Raw genomic sequence first — 12,196 nt, forward strand, 5'->3', positions numbered from 1 at the left:
TGTGCCAAGTAAAGCCTTTGGGGTCACGTTGGGTGATAGCTGATTTGATTTTGTTGAAAAACAAAAACTTTTGTGTCCAGTAGCAAATTTTTTGAAAATCACAGAAGCGACGAAAAATTCTGAATTTTTTACACAAGATTGATACACAAATTGCCTATGTTGTCCTAATTTTTCAGAATTTTTGGAGTTATAGAAGTATGGTCAAAGTCCAGATTACGACAGATTGTTCTGTTTTTGACAGGTTCTGTTTTTGTTGCATTGTGTGCTTATTTTGGTAAATCTATGGATTGTATCGGGGGGTATAAGCCATGGTAAAGTTATATACAGTAGGTATAATGTAATAATAAAATATGAATGGGTTTGCAATAGTACTTAAAGTGGTGATTTGCTTTATTATACTAACGGATCTCATGAAGGTTTTTGTTGAGTTTTGTGTGATTGAAGTTTTCAAGTTTTGGGTGAGATCACGATGGATGAAGGAATAAGGAGTGAAAAGGGCCTGGTCTTGGGGATGCCCATGGCACCCCAAGGGAATATTCAAGGAGAACCAAGCAACTAAGCTTGGGTATGCCCCGGAAGGCATCCCCTCTTTCTTCTAACGACCATCGGTAATTTTACTTGAAGCTATATTTTTATTCGTCACATATCATTAGTTTTGCTTGGAGTGTCTTGTATTATATGAGTCTTTGCTTGTTCTTATTTTTAGTTTTTCACAACCATCCTTACTGCTTTAGGTTTGAAATGTTCTGGACGAAGTTGGAGGGGTTCGACGACGCGGTCAGGGAGGCGTGGGTCTGCAACCCCATGATTGTTGACCCCTACAAGAGGCTGGATGCATTGCTCAAAAATACGGCTAACTTTCTGCAAGCATGGCATCAGCACAAGATTGGTGACCAATGCCTACTCGCGTGGGATACAATTTGCCAGCCTAAATGCCATGGAGGGCTCGGAATCAAGAATATGAAACTCCACTCATTAGCGCTCAGAGTTTGCTGGGAATGGCTCAGGAGGATAGAGCCAAACAAACCATGGCAAGGTCTGCCTATGATAGAGGATCCAGGAACTTGGGCTATGTTTGACAGTCTGGTGCATATCGAGGTTGGCCAAGGTGACAGGATACTGTTCTGGAGAGACCGGTGGATTCACGGCTTCGCGGTTGCAGATATTGCGCCCATGGTACTAGCTACAGTACAAACTAGAGTGGTAAACACCAGAACGGTGCAGCAGGCTCTAATAGGCAACAACTGGATGGGTGACTGTCAGCCGTAGTCCTCATTCATGGCACAACTGCAGTGTATGCACTTGTGTCACGCTATCGCTACGGTCAGCCGAAACCCGGAGATGTCGGATACTATTACTTGGACATGCTCGGCATTGGGATGCTACTCTGCCCGTTCGGTGTACCACAACCTTTGCTCCAGCTTGCCAAGATCTCCAATGGCAGAGTGCATTTGGAGGAGCTGGGAACCCCTCAAATGCAAGATTTTTGCATGGCTTGCCATGCAATACAGGATATGGACGTTGGACCGGCGAGCCCGGCATGGTTTGCAGGAAGATCCCTCACCCCGCTACGTGTGCTTACAAGACGAGGACAATGCTGACCACATTCTTACTCGGTGTACATACGCCCATGAGGTCTGGTGCACGATATGGGACAAAATTCAACTCAACGTAAACGACTCGCTCAACACGGACACCACTCTCAAGTGGTGGTGGTGAGAAAGGGGGAGCTTCCACAGGGCGGAAAGGAGAGGTTTTGACACATTGGTCATTGCGCTCACATGGTCCTTACGGAAGCAAAGGAATGTGAGGGTTTTCAACCGGACCGAGCAGCAAATGAGGACTAGGGAACTAGCTCATAGCATCCTACGGGAACTGGAAGAATGGAGGCAGTCGGTTGGTGGTGTCGGTGGATTGCAAAGATTTGTGAGAGGATAGTCCTAATGTGTTTGTAGGTGTTGGAATGGGGTGTCGTGTACACTCAAATGTATGCATTTGCGCTGCATATCTTGTAATACTTTTTCTATCTTCTATAAAAATATGGTACGCCATTGGCGTACTCTCGGAAAAAAAACAATCATCCTTGCTGGACACACTTATTTGAGAGAGCCATAATGATGCTATGGTTTGTTGGAATTTCTCGCTGTGCTTCACTAAAAATTTTTGAGCCATGGAATTGCTCTAGTGATTCACTTATATCTTTTTGAGCATGGTGGTGCTTTACTTTTTTTTGAAGAAATACTCTCATGCTTCACTTAGATTAATGATACGTCCATTTTGCATCATGTTTTCCTACTGTTATTTATGATGTTTTTATCCATAATAATGCTTTTTGGAGTGATTCTAATGCCATTTCTCTCATAATATGCAAGGTACACACAAAAAGGGAGAATTCCAGCAGCTGGAAATCTAGACCTGAAAAAGCTACGTCAGGCTACCTATTTTGCACAACTCCAAACAAGCTGAAACTTCACGGAGAATTTTTATCAAATATATGATGAATATTGGAGCAAATAACTACCAGAGGGGGCCCACCAGGTGGGCACAACCCACCTGGGCGTGCCAGGGAGCCTAGGCGCGCCCTGGTGGGTTGTGCTCACCCAGGCCCACCTCCGGTGCCCATCTTCTGGTATATAGGTCATTTTGACCTAGAAAAAATAATGAGAGGACTTTCGGGACGGAGCGCCCCCGTCTCGAGGGGGAACTTGGGCAGGAGCACTTTTGCCCTCCGGCAGAGCGATTCCGCTGGGGGAACTTCCCTCCCGGAGGGGGAAATCATCATCATCATCATCACCAACAACTCTCCCATCTTGGGAGGGCAATCTCCATCAACATCTTCAATAGCACCATCTCATCTCAAACCCTACTTCATCTCTTGTGTTCAATCTTGTTACCGGAATTATAGATTGGTGCTTGTGGGTCACTAGTAGCGTTGATTACATCTTGTAGTTGATTATTATATGGTTTATTTGGCGGAAGATTATATGTTCAGATCCAATATGCTATTTAATACCCCTATGATCTTGAGCATGATTATCATTTGTGAGTAGTCACTTTTGTTCTTGAGGTCACGGGAGAAATCATGTTGCAAGTAATCATGTGAACTTGATATGTGTTTGATATTTTGATAGTATGTATGTTGTGATTCCCTTAGTGGTGTCATGTGAACGTCGACTACTGTGACGCCCCCGATTCGACCGTACACTAATCATGCACACAAATGTGTACGATCAAGATCAGGGACTCACGGTAAGATATCACAACACAACTCTACAACAAAAATAAGTCATACAAGCATCATAATACAAGCCAGGGGCCTCGAGGGCTCGAATACAATTGCTCGATCATAAACGAGTCAGCGGAAGCAACAATATCTGAGTACAGACATAAGTTAAACAAGTTTGCCTTAAGAAGGCTAGCACAAAAGTAGCAACGATCGAAAAGGCAAGGCCTCCTGCCTGGGATCTCCAAACTACTCCTCGAAGCCGAACTCCATGTAGAATCATCCTCAGGATCTCTAGCTCCTGGACTCCAGCATCTGGTTGCGACAATCAGGTATAGAAAGGGGAAAAGAGGGAGAAAGGCAACCGTGAGTACTCATCCAAAGTACTCGCAAGCAAGGAGCTACACTACATATGCATGGGTATATGTGTAAAGGGGCATATCCGTGGGTTGACTTGCAGAATGCCAGAATAAGAGAGTAGATTGAAGTCCTCCATGTAGCATCGCATAGCGTAATCCTACCCGGCGATCCCCTCCTCGTCGCCCTGTTAGAGAGCGATCACCGGGTTATATCTGGCACTTGGAAGGGTGTGTTTTATTAAGTATCTAGTTCTAGTTGTCATAAGGTCAAGGTACAACTCCAGGTCATCCTTTTACCGAGGGACACGGCTATTCGAATAGATAAACTTCCCTGCAGGGGTGCACCACATAACCCAACACGCTCGATCCCATTTGGCCGGACACACTTTTCTGGGTCATGCCCGGCCGCGGAAGATCAACACGTCGCAGCCCCACCTAGGCTCAACAGAGAGGTCAACACGCCGGTCTAAATCCTATGCGCGCAGGGGTCTGGGCCCATCGCCCATTGCACACCTGCACGTTGCGTACGCGGCCGGAAGCAGACCTAGCCCCCTTAATACAAGCGCGAGCTTACGGTCCAATGCGGCGTGCGCCACTCAGTCGCTGACGTCAAAAAGAGCTTCGGCTGATACCACGACGTCGAGTGCCCATAACTGTTCCCGCGTTGTTGGTTAGTGCGTATAGACCAAATGGCCAGACTCAGATCAAATACCAAGATCTCGTTAAGCGTGTTAAGTATCCGCGAACGGCGACCAGGGCCAGGCCCACCTCTCTCCTAGGTGGTCTCAACCTGCCCTGTCGCTCCGCCATAAAGTAACAGTCGGGGGCCGTCAGGAACCCAGGCCCACCTCTACCGGGATGGAGCCACCTGTCCTTTCAGCCCCCTCATCAGAATCACTTGCGGGTACTCAACAAGCCGACCCGACTTTAGTCACCACATGTATCAAGTATATAAGGTATATAGTATATACCCGTGATCACCTCCCGAAGTGATCACGGCCCAGTAGTATAGCATGGCAGACGGACAAGAGTGTAGGGCCACTGATGGAACACTAGCATCCTATACTAAGCAGTAGGATAGCAGGTAAGGGTAACAACTGTAGCAACAATGACAGGCTATGCATCAGGACAGGATTAACGGAAAGCAGTAACATGCTACACTACTCTAATGCAAGCAGTATAGAGAAGAATAGGCGATATCTGGTGATCAAGGGGGGCTTGCCTGGTTGCTCTGGCAAGAAGAAGGGGTCGTCGTCGATGTAATCGATCACAGGGGCATCGGCAGCGGTCTCGGGGTCTACCGGAAAGAAGTAACGGAGGGGGAACACAATAAATAACAGAGCAATCAAAGCATCACAAAGCATAATAGGGCAATACGCGGTGCTAGGTGTGCCCTAACGCGGTGGTAGGTGATACTGGCGAAGGGGGGAAACATCCGGGAAAGTATTCCCGGTGTTTCGCGTTTTCGGACAAACTGACCGGAGGGGGAAAGTTGCATGTTTGCTATGCTAGGAATGTGTGGCGAACGAATGGGCTGCGTATTCGGATTCGTCTCGTCATTCTGAGCAACTTTCATGTACAAAACTTTTTCATCGGAGCTACGGTATATTTTCTATGATTTTTCAAAGTTTTACCAATATTCTAGATTTTCTAAATTACTTTTAATGCGAGTTGACCAAGTCAACTTGACTGGTCAAAAGTGGAGGTGGTAGCCCACATGTCATAGACTATTTACCTAAACAAATAAATAAACCTGACTTATTTAATGGGGCCTACATGTCATCTACTACTAGACTAACTTAGCAATAATTAATACTAGCTACACCTAGTAGTACTAATCTAAGCAGTACTAATCTAATCAAGGGCTGGCCATTAGTGGACAGAGCGCAGCCGAGCCACTCACACACAAAAGCGCACACACACCTACAGAACACACACACATAGTACGCAACAGCTTAGCAGCAGAAAACAGGAGCGGGAGCAAGCAGCGACCAGAGCAAAGCGGCAGCGGCAGCATCAACTATGAGCAGCAACTGTAGCGAGCAGCCAGCAGCAGTTTAGCAGGAGCTAGCAAAGCAGCAGCTAAGCAGCAAGCAGGCAACAGCAAGCAAAAGCAGTAGCAGCGCTGCGCAGCAGCAACAGAGCAAGGGCGCGGCCGCCGCGCGCAGAGGCGCGAACGGGCGTGGGCGGCGCTTGGGGAGGCACGGCCACGACGCGACAGGGGAACCCAGAGCGCACACGGAGCAGCCGGGGCGCGGGGCCAGAGCGGCGCGGGCGCGGCAAAGTCACGGTGAGCGCGTCCATGCAGTGAGATGGGGCGTTTGGCTATGGCGGTGGATTGAGCGGGGAACAGGGGGAATCGGCGCAGCTCACCGAGAGGGAGGTCGGGGACGTGCTTGTGACGGCGGGGGTGGTGCGGTGGTGTACATCGACGTTGAGATGCCGCGGCCATGGCGGAGAAACCGGCTCGATCCCGAGCGTACGGTGCGGCTTGGCTCGGGTTCTTCGGTGGGGACGAAGGAGACGAGCGCGGGGAGGCTTCTGGACACCTTGGTGCAGCAAGGGGAGGCCAGCGGCCGCGATGACGACTATGGCGCGGCGCCGGAAGCTTCGGCTCCTCTTCCAGATCGAGTGCGAGGGGGAAACGAGGGAACTGGGCGTCTAGGGTTTGTCCTGGGCTTGGGGATGGTCTTGTACACCGCGGGGACTCGCCGGATGGTCGACACGGCGGTCATGGAGGCGTGGATGTGCGCCACGCACAGGTCTCTGCCTCCTGTACAGAGAAGATGGAGAAGGCCCTGGTGGGCTTGGGCCGCCCTACTGTAGCACTAGGCTTCTAGTGCACAGTGTGCACTTGGCCCATTTTCTTTTTTAAGTTTTCTGATTTATTAATTTCGTACTGTTTTCTACTTAATTGCCAAAGTAATTAAATTTAGTTCAACTTGAAAGTTGGCACATAATTAGTAGGCAATATTTTGAGACCACACACAATGTTTCACATCATTTGGAAAATTATAAATATTTGCTTATTTTGAAAAAGGCCAATTTAAATGAGTTTGGACCACTTATTAATTTCCTAGGAATTTATTTGTGAGTCAATCCAAGTTGGTTTCACATGACATTGAACAGGGAAATTGTATAAAACTATTCAAACATTTTAGTTTTATAGCTTGAGGAGAAATATTTTTGACTTGTCTTTTAAATTTGAATTTGAGGTCGCTTTGGGACAAGGTGATGATTAGCAAAATTTAATAATGATGATGTGGCACCATTAATAGGAGTTTACTGTAGCATGACACCCGGGGTGTTACAACTACATGACACTTCAACATATTTGGGCCTAAGGGAATGCATTGTGGAGTAGTAATTAGATGATGGGTTGCGAGAATGACAGAAGCTTAAACCCCAGTTTATGCGCTATTCCGTAAGGGACCGGTTGGATCCAAAAGTTTAATGCTATGGTTAGAATTTATTCTTAATACTTTTCTCGTAGTTGCAGATGCTTGCGGGAGGGTTAATCATAAGTAGAGGGTTTGTTCAAGTAAGAACAACACCTAAGCACCGGTCCACCCACATATCAAATTATCAAAGTAGCGAACACAAATCAAACCAACATGGTGAAAGTGACTAGATGAAATTCCCATGTACCCTCAAGAACGCTTTGCTTATTATAAGAGACTGTTTTGGTCTGTCCTTTGCCTCAAAAGGATTGGGCTACCTTGCTACACTTTTTTTACTACTATCTTTACTTGCTCGTTACAAATTATCTTGCTATCAAACTACTCTGCTACTTACAATTTCAACACTTGCATACATTACCTTGCTGAAAACCACTTGTCATTTCCTTCTGCTCCTCGTTGGGTTCGACACTCTTACTTATCGAAAAGAGCTACAACTGATCCCCTATACTTGTGGGTCACCAAGGCTATTTTCTGGCGCCGTTGCTGGGGAGTGAAGCGCCTTTGGTAAGTGGAATTTGGTAAGGAAACATTTATATAGTGTGCTGAAATTTATTGTCACTTGTTACTATGGAAAACAATCCTTTGAGGGGTTTGTTCGGGGTGTCTTCACCTCGTCCAGAACCAAAATTAGCTACCCCTCAACCTATTGCACCTGCTGAAAATATTGAATATGAAATTCCTTCGGGTATGGTAGAACAACTGCTAGCTAATCCTTATGCAGGAGATGGAACCGAACATCCTGATATGCACTTGATATATGTGGAACGAATTTGTGGATTGTTTAAGCTTGTAGGTTTACCCGGAGATGAAGTTATGAAAAATGTTTTTCCCTTTATCTTCGAAGGGAAAAGCATTGGCATCGTATAGTCTATGCGATGATATTGGATCTTGGAATTGGAATCGATTGAAATTGGAGTTCCACCAAAAAATTTATCCTATGCATCTAGTTCATCGTGATCGGAATTACATATATAATTTTTGGCCTCGTGAAGGAGAAAGTATCGCTCTAGCTTGGGGGAGGCTGAAGTCAATGTTATATTCATGTCCCAACCATGAGCTCTCAAGAGAAATTATTATCCAGAACTTTTATGCTCGGCTTTCTCGTGATGATCAATCCATGCTTGATACTTCTTGTACTGGTTCTTTTATGAAGAAGACTATTGAATTCCGGTGGGATCTTTTGGAAAGAATTAAACGCCACTCTGAAGATTGGGAACTCGATGAAGATAAGAGTCCGGTATTAAACTTAAATATGATTGTGTTAAATCTTTTATGAATACCAGTGCTTTTCAAAAGTTTAGCACTAAATATGGACTTGACTCTGAGATAGTAGCCTCCTTTTGTGAATCATTTGCTACTCATGTTGATCTCCCTAAAAAGAAGTGGTTTAAAACTTTAAATATCACCCACCTATTAAAGAAGAAATTAAAGAACTGGTACCAATTAAAGAATAAACCATAATTTATAATGTTGATCCAGTTGTTCCTTCTGCTTATATTGAGAAGCCACCTTTCCCTATTAGGATAAAGGAACATGCTAAAGTCTCAACTGTGGTTAACAAAAGTTATATTAGAACACCTAAACATGATGAACAAATCAAAGTAGAACCTAGTGTTTCTATGATTAAGGATCTCCTGGAAGAAAACGTAGATGGGCATGTTATTTACTTCTGTGAAGAAGTTGCTAGAATTGCCAAACCAGATAAAAAGGATAATCATAGACCTGTTGTTGGCATGCCTGTTGTCTCAGTTAAAATAGGAGATCACTGTTATCATGGTTTATGTGACATAGGTGCTAGCGTGAGTGCTATTACTTATCCTTTATATCAAGAAATTATGAATGACATAGCACCCGCAGAGATAGAAGACATAGATGTTACTATTAAACTTGCTAATAGAGACACTATATCACCAATTGGGATTGTTAGAGATGTTGAAGTCTTGTGTGGGAAAAATAAAATACCCTACTGATTTTCTTGTTCTTGGTTCCCCACAAGATGACTTTTGTCCTATTATCTTTGGTAGACCTTTCTTGAACACCGTTAATGCTCAAATAGATTGTAAGAAACAAACTATCGGTGTTAGCTTTGGTGATGAGTCTCATGAGTTTATTTTTTCCAAGTTTAGTAGAAAGCTTCATGAAAAAGAATTTCCTAGTAAGGATGAAATAATTGGTATTGCTTCTATTGTTGTACCACCTACTGATCCTTTAGAACAATATTTGCTAGACCATGAAAATTATTTACATATATATGAAAGAAATGAAATAGATAAGATTTTCTTTGAACAACGTCCTCTCCTTAAACACAATTTGCCTATTGAAACTCTAGGAGGTCCTTCTCCACCTAAAGGTGATCCTGTGTTTGAAATAAAACAATTGCCAAACACTTTGAAATATGCTTATCTTGATGAAAAGAAGATATATCCTATTATTATTAGTGCTAACCTTTCAGAACATGAATAAGAAAGATTATTGAAAGTTCTAAGGAAGCACCGAGCTGCTATTGGATATACTCTTGATGATCTAAAGGGCATTAGTCCCACTCTATGCCAACACAAGATTAATATGGAACCTGATGCTAAACCCATTGTTGATCACCAACGTCGGTGAAATCCAAAAATGAAGGAAGTTGTAAGAACGGAAATCTTAAAACTTCTGGAAGCAGGTATAATCTATCCTATAGTTGATAGTAGATGGGTAAGTCCTGTTCATTGTGTCCCTAAGAAAGGAGGTATCACTGTTGTTCCTAATGATAAAAATGAACTCATTCCACAAAGAATTGTTACGGGCTATAGAATGGTAATTGATTTTAGAAAATTAAACAAAGCAACTAGAAAAGATCATTACCCTCTGCCTTTTATTGATCAAATGCTAGAAAGATTATCTAAGTACACACATGTTTGCTTCCTTGATGGATATTCTGGTTTTTCACAAATACCTGTTTCTCAACCTGATCAAGAAAATACCACTTTCACTTGTCTCGTTGGAACTTATGCTTATAGACGTATGCCTTTTGGTTTATGCAATGCACCTGCTACCTTTCAAAGATGTATGACTGTTATATTCTCTGACTTTTGTGAAAAGATTGTTGTGGTTTTCATGGATGATTTCTCTGTTTATGGGAAGTCTTTTGATGATTGTTTAAGCAATCTTGGTCGAGTTTTGCAGAGATGTGAACAAACAAATCTTGTCTTGAATTGGGAGAAGTGCCACTTTATGGTTAATGAAGGTATTGTCTTGGGTCATAAAATTTCTGAAAGATGTATTGAAGTGGACAAAGCTAAGGTTGATGCAATTGATAAAATGCCATGTCCTAAAGATATCAAAGGTATTCGTAGTTTCCTAGGTCATGCTGGTTTCTATAGGTGATTTATCAAAGACTTATCTAAAATTTCTAGGCCTCTTACGAATCTTTTGCAAAAGGATGTTCCTTTGTTTTTGATGATGATTGTTTAGAAGCCTTTGAAACACTCAAGAAAGCCTTAATTTCTGCACCTATTGTTCAACCACCTGATTGGAACTTGCCTTTTGAAATTATGTGTGATGCTAGTGATTATGCTGTTGGTGATGTTCTAGGACAAAGAGTTGATAAGAAACTGAATGCTATTCATTATGCTAGTAAAACTCTAGACAGTGCTCAAAGAAATTATGCAACTACTGAAAAAGAATTCTTAGCAGTGGTGTTTGCTTGTGACAAATTTGGATATTATATTATTGATTCAAAAGTGATTGTTCACACTGATCATGCTGCTATTAAATATCTTATGGAAAAGAAAGATGCTAAACCTAGACTTATTCGATGGGTTCTCTTGCTACAAGAATTTGATTTACATATCACTGATAGAAAAGGAGCCGAGAAACCCGTAGCTGATAACTTGTCTAGGCTTGAAAATGTGCTTGATGACCCACTACCTATTGATGATAGTTTTTGTGTTGCTCATAACACTCCTTGGTATGCTGACTATGCTAATTACATTGTTGCTAGATATTTACCACCTAGCTTTTCATATCAACAAAAGAAAATATTCTTCTATGATTTAAGACACTACTTTTGGGATGACCCACTTCTTTATAAAGAAGGAGTAGATGGTATTATTAGATGTTGTGTACCTGAGCATGAACAAGGACAAATCCTACGGAAATGTCACTCCAAAGCTTATGGAGGGCATCATGCTGGAGATAGAACTGCTCACAAGGTATTCCAATCTGGATTTTATTGGCCTACTCTCTTCAAGGATGCCCGTAGGTTCGTCTTATCTTGTGATGAATGCCAAAGAATAGGTAATATCGGTAAGCGTCAAGAAATGCCTATGAATTATTCACTTCCTGTTGAACCATTTGATGTTTTGGGATTTGATTACATGGGACCTTTTACTTCCTCTAATGGGTATACACATATTTTGGTTGCTGTTGATTATGTTACTAAATGGGTAGAAGCTTTTCCAACCAGTAGTGCTGATCACAACACCTCTATTAAAATGCTTAAGGAAGTTATTTTCCCAAGGTTTGGAGTCCCTAGATATTTAATGACTGATGGTGGTTCATGCTTTATTCATGGTGCTTTCCGTAAAATGCTTGCCAAGTATGATGTTAACCATATAATTGCATCACCTTATCATCGTCAGTCTAGTGGTCAAGTTGAACTTAGCAATAGAGAAATAAAATTAATTTTGCAAAAGACTGTCAATAGGTCCCAGAAGAATTGGTCTAAGAAATTAGATGATGCACTTTGGGTTTATAGAACATCATATAAAAATCCTATGGGTATGTCTCCTTATAAAATGGTTTAAGGAAAAGCTTGTCATTTGCCTCTTGAGTTAGAACATAAAGCATATTGGGCAATCAAAGAACTCAACTATGATTTCAAACTTGCCGGTGAAAAGAGGTTATTTGATATTAGCTCATTAGATGAATGGAGAACCCAAGCTTATGAAAATGCAAAATTATTCAAAGAAAAGGTTAAAAGATGGCATGATAAAAGAATCCAAAAGCGTGAGTTTAAAGTCACAGAATATGTTCTTTTGTACAACTCTCGTTTCAGATTCTTTGCAGGAAATCGCCTCTCAAAATGGGACGGCCCCTACGTCATCGAGGAGGTTTATCGGTTTGGAGCTATCAAAATAAATAACGCCGAAGGTACTAACCCGAAGGTT

Source organism: Triticum aestivum, chromosome 5D (assembly GCF_018294505.1).
Source record: "Triticum aestivum cultivar Chinese Spring chromosome 5D, IWGSC CS RefSeq v2.1, whole genome shotgun sequence".
In the NCBI taxonomy this organism is placed as follows: Eukaryota; Viridiplantae; Streptophyta; class Magnoliopsida; order Poales; family Poaceae; genus Triticum; species Triticum aestivum.